Here is a 5,825-nt window from a genome sequence, read left to right on the forward strand (position 1 = left end):
TTTTTAGTTTTGTTTTTCTCCTTTTTTTTTTTCCTTTTTTTTTCTTTTTTAGCTTATTTAGATTTTTAGATTTTTTAGTTTTTTTTATTAGTTTTTAGTTTTTATTTCTTTTTAGTTTTTTTGTCCCGGTCGTCATTTATATCCCCCTGTTTCCCCCGGTGTCCCCGTTGTAGTTGTGTCCCTGTGTCCCGGTCGTTATTTATATTCCCTGTGTCCCGGTCGTCATTTGTATCCCGGTGTACCGGTCTGTATATACATTCGTTTTTTAGTTTTGTTTTTCTCCTTTATTTTTTTTCCTTTTTTTTTCTTTTTTAGTTTATTTAGATTTTTAGATTTTTTAGTTTTTTTATTAGTTTTTAGTTTTTTTTTTCTTTTTAGTTTTTTTGTAGTTTTTACCTTCTTTTTAGTTTTGTTAATTTTTTTTTTTACTTGTGTCCTGGTCGTCATTTATACTCCCTGTGTCCCGGTGCTTTGTTGATTGCTAATCGAACATTCCTTTTGTCCTGGTCGCTTTCTCTTTGAGTGTCGTCATTTATTTTTTTCTTTTTTAGTTCTTTTAGTTTTTACCTTTTTTAGTTTTTTTTTAGTTTTTAGTTTTTTTAGTTTTTTTACCTTTTTTTAGTTTTTTTAGTTTTTTAGCTTTTTTATTTTTTTTATTAGTTTTTAGTTTTTTTGTAGTTTTTGCCTTTTTTTTTAGTTTTTTGTCCTGGTCGCTTTCTCTTTGAGTGTCGTCATTTATTAGTTTTTTCCTTTTTTTTTTTAGTTTTTTATTGGTTTTTACCTTTATTTTAGCTTATTTTTCAGTTTTTTCCTTTTTTTTAGTTTTTTTTTATTTTTTATTTTTTTTAGTTTTTTACCTTTTTTTAGTTTTTTTAGTTTTTTTAGTTTTTTAGCTTTTTTACTTTTTTTTATTAGTTTTTAGTTTTTTTTTGTAGTTTTTGCCTTTTTTTAGTTTTTTCAGTTTTTTTTTTTTAGTTTTTTATTGGTTTTTACCTTTATAGTTTTTTTAGTTTTTTAGCTTTTTTATTTTTTTTATTAGTTTTTAGTTTTTTTTGTAGTTTTTGCCTTTTTTTAGTTTTTTCAGTTTTGACGTCACCTAATCCAGTTTTTTCAGGTGACGTCACCTGACACATCCATCCACACATCCATCCACACATCCACAGACAGACAACTTATCTATATATATAAAAATAAGTTGTCTGTGGATGGATGGATGGATGGATGTGTGGATGGATGTGTCAGGTGACGTCACCTGAAAAAACTGGATTAGGTGACGTCAAAACTGAAAAAACTAAAAAAAGGCAAAAAACTACAAAAAAAAACTAAAAACTAATAAAAAAAATAAAAAAGCTAAAAAACTAAAAAAACTATAAAGGTAAAAACCAATAAAAAACTAAAAAAAAAACTGAAAAAACTAAAAAAAGGCAAAAACTACAAAAAAAAACTAAAAACTAATAAAAAAAGTAAAAAAGCTAAAAAACTAAAAAAACTAAAAAAACTAAAAAAAGGTAAAAAAATAAAAAAAATAAAAAATAAAAAAAAACTAAAAAAAAGGAAAAAACTGAAAAATAAGCTAAAATAAAGGTAAAAACCAATAAAAAACTAAAAAAAAAAAAGGAAAAAACTAATAAATGACGACACTCAAAGAGAAAGCGACCAGGACAAAAAACTAAAAAAAAAGGCAAAAACTACAAAAAAACTAAAAACTAATAAAAAAAATAAAAAAGCTAAAAAACTAAAAAAACTAAAAAAAGGTAAAAAACTAAAAAAACTAAAAACTAAAAAAAAACTAAAAAAGGTAAAAACTAAAAGAACTAAAAAAGAAAAAAATAAATGACGACACTCAAAGAGAAAGCGACCAGGACAAAAGGAATGTTCGATTAGCAATCAACAAAGCACCGGGACACAGGGAGTATAAATGACGACCAGGACACAAGTAAAAAAAAAAATTAACAAAACTAAAAAGAAGGTAAAAACTACAAAAAAACTAAAAAGAAAAAAAACTAAAAACTAATAAAAAAACTAAAAAATCTAAAAATCTAAATAAACTAAAAAAGAAAAAAAAAGGAAAAAAATAAAGGAGAAAAACAAAACTAAAAAACGAATGTATATACAGACCGGTACACCGGGATACAAATGACGACCGGGACACAGGGAATATAAATAACGACCGGGACACAGGGACACAACTACAACGGGGACACCGGGGGAAACAGGGGGATAACCTGACAATCTATTTATATGCAAAGACAATGGGACAGCAAAGAATGTTGTATATTCGCAAGTTTTACGTAGTTAAAACCATATATATATATATATATCTATATTCACAGGTGGGACATAGGGACACAACTACAATGGCGCGTAACTATTATGGCGCGTAACGACTTACGCGCGCGGGGGGGCTTGGGGGGGGCGCGAAGCGCCCCCACCAACTAGGTGTTGGGGTGGCGCGAAGCGCCACCCCAACAGCTAGTTTTTATATATATAGATAGATATATATATATATATATATCTATCTATATATATAAAAATAAGTTGTCTGTGGATGGATGGATGGATGTGTCAGGTGACGTCACCTGAAAAAACTGGATCAGGTGACGTCAAAACTGAAAAAACTAAAAAAAGGCAAAAACTACAAAAAAAACTAAAAACTAATAAAAAAAATAAAAAAGCTAAAAAACTAAAAAAACTATAAAGGTAAAAACCAATAAAAAACTAAAAAAAAAACTGAAAAAACTAAAAAAAGGCAAAAACTACAAAAAAAACTAAAAACTAATAAAAAAAGTAAAAAAGCTAAAAAACTAAAAAAACTAAAAAAACTAAAAAAAGGTAAAAAACTAAAAAAAATAAAAAATAAAAAAAAACTAAAAAAAAGGAAAAAACTGAAAAATAAGCTAAAATAAAGGTAAAAACCAATAAAAAACTAAAAAAAAAGGAAAAAACTAATAAATGACGACACTCAAAGAGAAAGCGACCAGGACAAAAGGAATGTTCGATTAGCAATCAACAAAGCACCGGGACACAGGGAGTATAAATGACGACCAGGACATAAGTAAAAAAAAAAAACTATCTATATATATAAAAATAAGTTGTCTGTGGATCTGTGGATCGTGGATCAGGTGACGTCACCTGAAAAAAACTGGATCAGGTGACGTCAAAACTGAAAAAACTAAAAAAAGGCAAAAACTACAAAAAAAACTAAAAACTAATAAAAAAAATAAAAAAGCTAAAAAACTAAAAAAACTAAAAAAAGGCAAAAACTACAAAAAAAACTAAAAACTAATAAAAAAGCTAAAAAACTAAAAAAACTAAAAAAAAGGCAAAAACTACAAAAAAACTAAAAACTAATAAAAAAAATAAAAAAGCTAAAAAACTAAAAAAACTAAAAAAAGGTAAAAAACTAAAAAATAAATAACGACCGGGACACAGGGACACAACTACAACGGGGACACCGGGGGAAACAGGGGGATATAAATGACGACCGGGACAAAAAAACTAAAAAGAAATAAAAACTAAAAACTAATAAAAAAAACTAAAAAATCTAAAAATCTAAATAAGCTAAAAAAGAAAAAAAAAGGAAAAAAATAAAGGAGAAAAACAAAACTAAAAAACGAATGTATATACAGACCGGGACACCGGGATACAAATGATGACCGGGACCCGGGACACAGGGAATATAAATGACGACCGGGACACAGGGACACAACTACAACGGGGACACCGGGGGAAACAGGGGGATAACCTGACAATCTATTTATATGCAAAGACAATGGGACAGCAAAGAATGTTGTATATTCGCAAGTTTTACGTAGTTAAAACTATATATATATATATATCTATATTCACAGGTGGGACATAGGGACACAACTACAATGGCGCGTAACTATTATGGCGCGTAACGACTTACGCGCGCGGGGGGGCTTGGGGGGGGCGCGAAGCGCCCCCACCAACTAGGTGTTGGGGTGGCGCGAAGCGCCACCCCAACAGCTAGTATATATATATATATATATATATATATATATATATATATATATATATATATATATATATATATATATATATATATATATATATGGTTTTAACTACGTAAAACTTGCGAATATACAACATTCTTTGCTGTCCCATTGTCTTTGCATATAAATAGATTGTCAGGTTTACCGACTCTTGAACATGCAACATATAATGGTCCATGGGAAAACAATCTGTATTCAGATCTATACCTCATGATTCTAATGATTGCCCTTGAGCTTTGTTGATGGTGATTGCTAATCGACCATTCCCTGTCCCGGTGTCCCGGTCGTCATTTATATCCCCCTGTTTCCCCCGTGTCCCCGTTGTAGTTGTGTCCCTGTGTCCCGGTCGTCATTTATATTCCCTGTGTCCCGGTCGTCATTTGTATCCCGGTGTCCCGGTCTGTATATACATTCGTTTTTTAGTTTTGTTTTTCTCCTTTATTTTTTTCCTTTTTTTTTCTTTTTTAGCTTATTTAGATTTTTAGATTTTTTAGTTTTTTTATTAGTTTTTAGTTTTTTTTTCTTTTTAGTTTTTTTTGTCCCGGTCGTCATTTATATCCCCCTGTTTCCCCCGGTGTCCCCGTTGTAGTTGTGTCCCTGTGTCCCGGTCGTCATTTATATTCCCTGTGTCCCGGTCGTCATTTGTATCCCGGTGTACCGGTCTGTATATACATTCGTTTTTTAGTTTTGTTTTTCTCCTTTATTTTTTTTTCCTTTTTTTTTTCTTTTTTAGTTTATTTAGATTTTTAGATTTTTTAGTTTTTTTATTAGTTTTTAGTTTTTTTTTCTTTTTAGTTTTTTTGTAGTTTTTACCTTCTTTTTAGTTTTGTTAGGTTTTTTTTTACTTATGTCCTGGTCGTCATTTATACTCCCTGTGTCCCGGTGCTTTGTTGATTGCTAATCAAACATTCCTTGTGTCCTGGTCGCTTTCTCTTTGAGTGTCGTCATTTATTTTTTTCTTTTTAAGTTCTTTTAGTTTTTACCTTTTTTAGTTTTTTAGATGAAAATTTTTTTTAGTTTTTTCCTTTTTTTCTTTTTAGTTTTTTATTGGTTTTTACCTTTATTTTAGCTTATTTTTCAGTTTTTTCCTTTTTTTTTAGTTTTTTTTTATTTTTTATTTTTTTTAGTTTTTTACCTTTTTTTAGTTTTTTTAGTTTTTTTAGTTTTTTAGCTTTTTTACTTTTTTTATTAGTTTTTAGTTTTTTTGTAGTTTTTGCCTTTTTTTTAGTTTTTTCAGTTTTTTTTTTTAGTTTTTTATTGGTTTTTACCTTTATTTTAGCTTATTTTTCAGTTTTTTCCTTTTTTTTAGTTTTTAGTTTTTTTTAGTTTTTTACCTTTTTTTAGTTTTTTTAGTTTTTTTAGTTTTTTAGCTTTTTTTTTTTTTTATTAGTTTTTAGTTTTTTTTGTAGTTTTTGCCTTTTTTTAGTTTTTTTAGTTTTTTAGCTTTTTTATTAGTTTTTAGTTTTTTTGTAGTTTTTGCCTTTTTTTAGTATTTTTAGTTTTTTAGCTTTTTTATTTTTTTTATTAGTTTTTAGTTTTTTTTTGTAGTTTTTGCCTTTTTTTAGTTTTTTCAGTTTTGACGTCACCTGATCCAGTTTTTTCAGGTGACGTCACCTGATCCATCCACAGACAGACAGACAACTTATTTTTATATATATAGATATATATATATATATATATATATATATATATATATATATATATATATATATATATATATATATATATATATATATATATATATATATATATATATATATATATATAGACTAACAAGTTTGAATTCGAAATGAGCTTTCTATAACGTAC

The sequence above is a fragment of the Artemia franciscana genome, unplaced genomic scaffold, assembly GCF_032884065.1.
Source record: "Artemia franciscana unplaced genomic scaffold, ASM3288406v1 Scaffold_1744, whole genome shotgun sequence".
Taxonomy (NCBI): Eukaryota; Metazoa; Arthropoda; class Branchiopoda; order Anostraca; family Artemiidae; genus Artemia; species Artemia franciscana.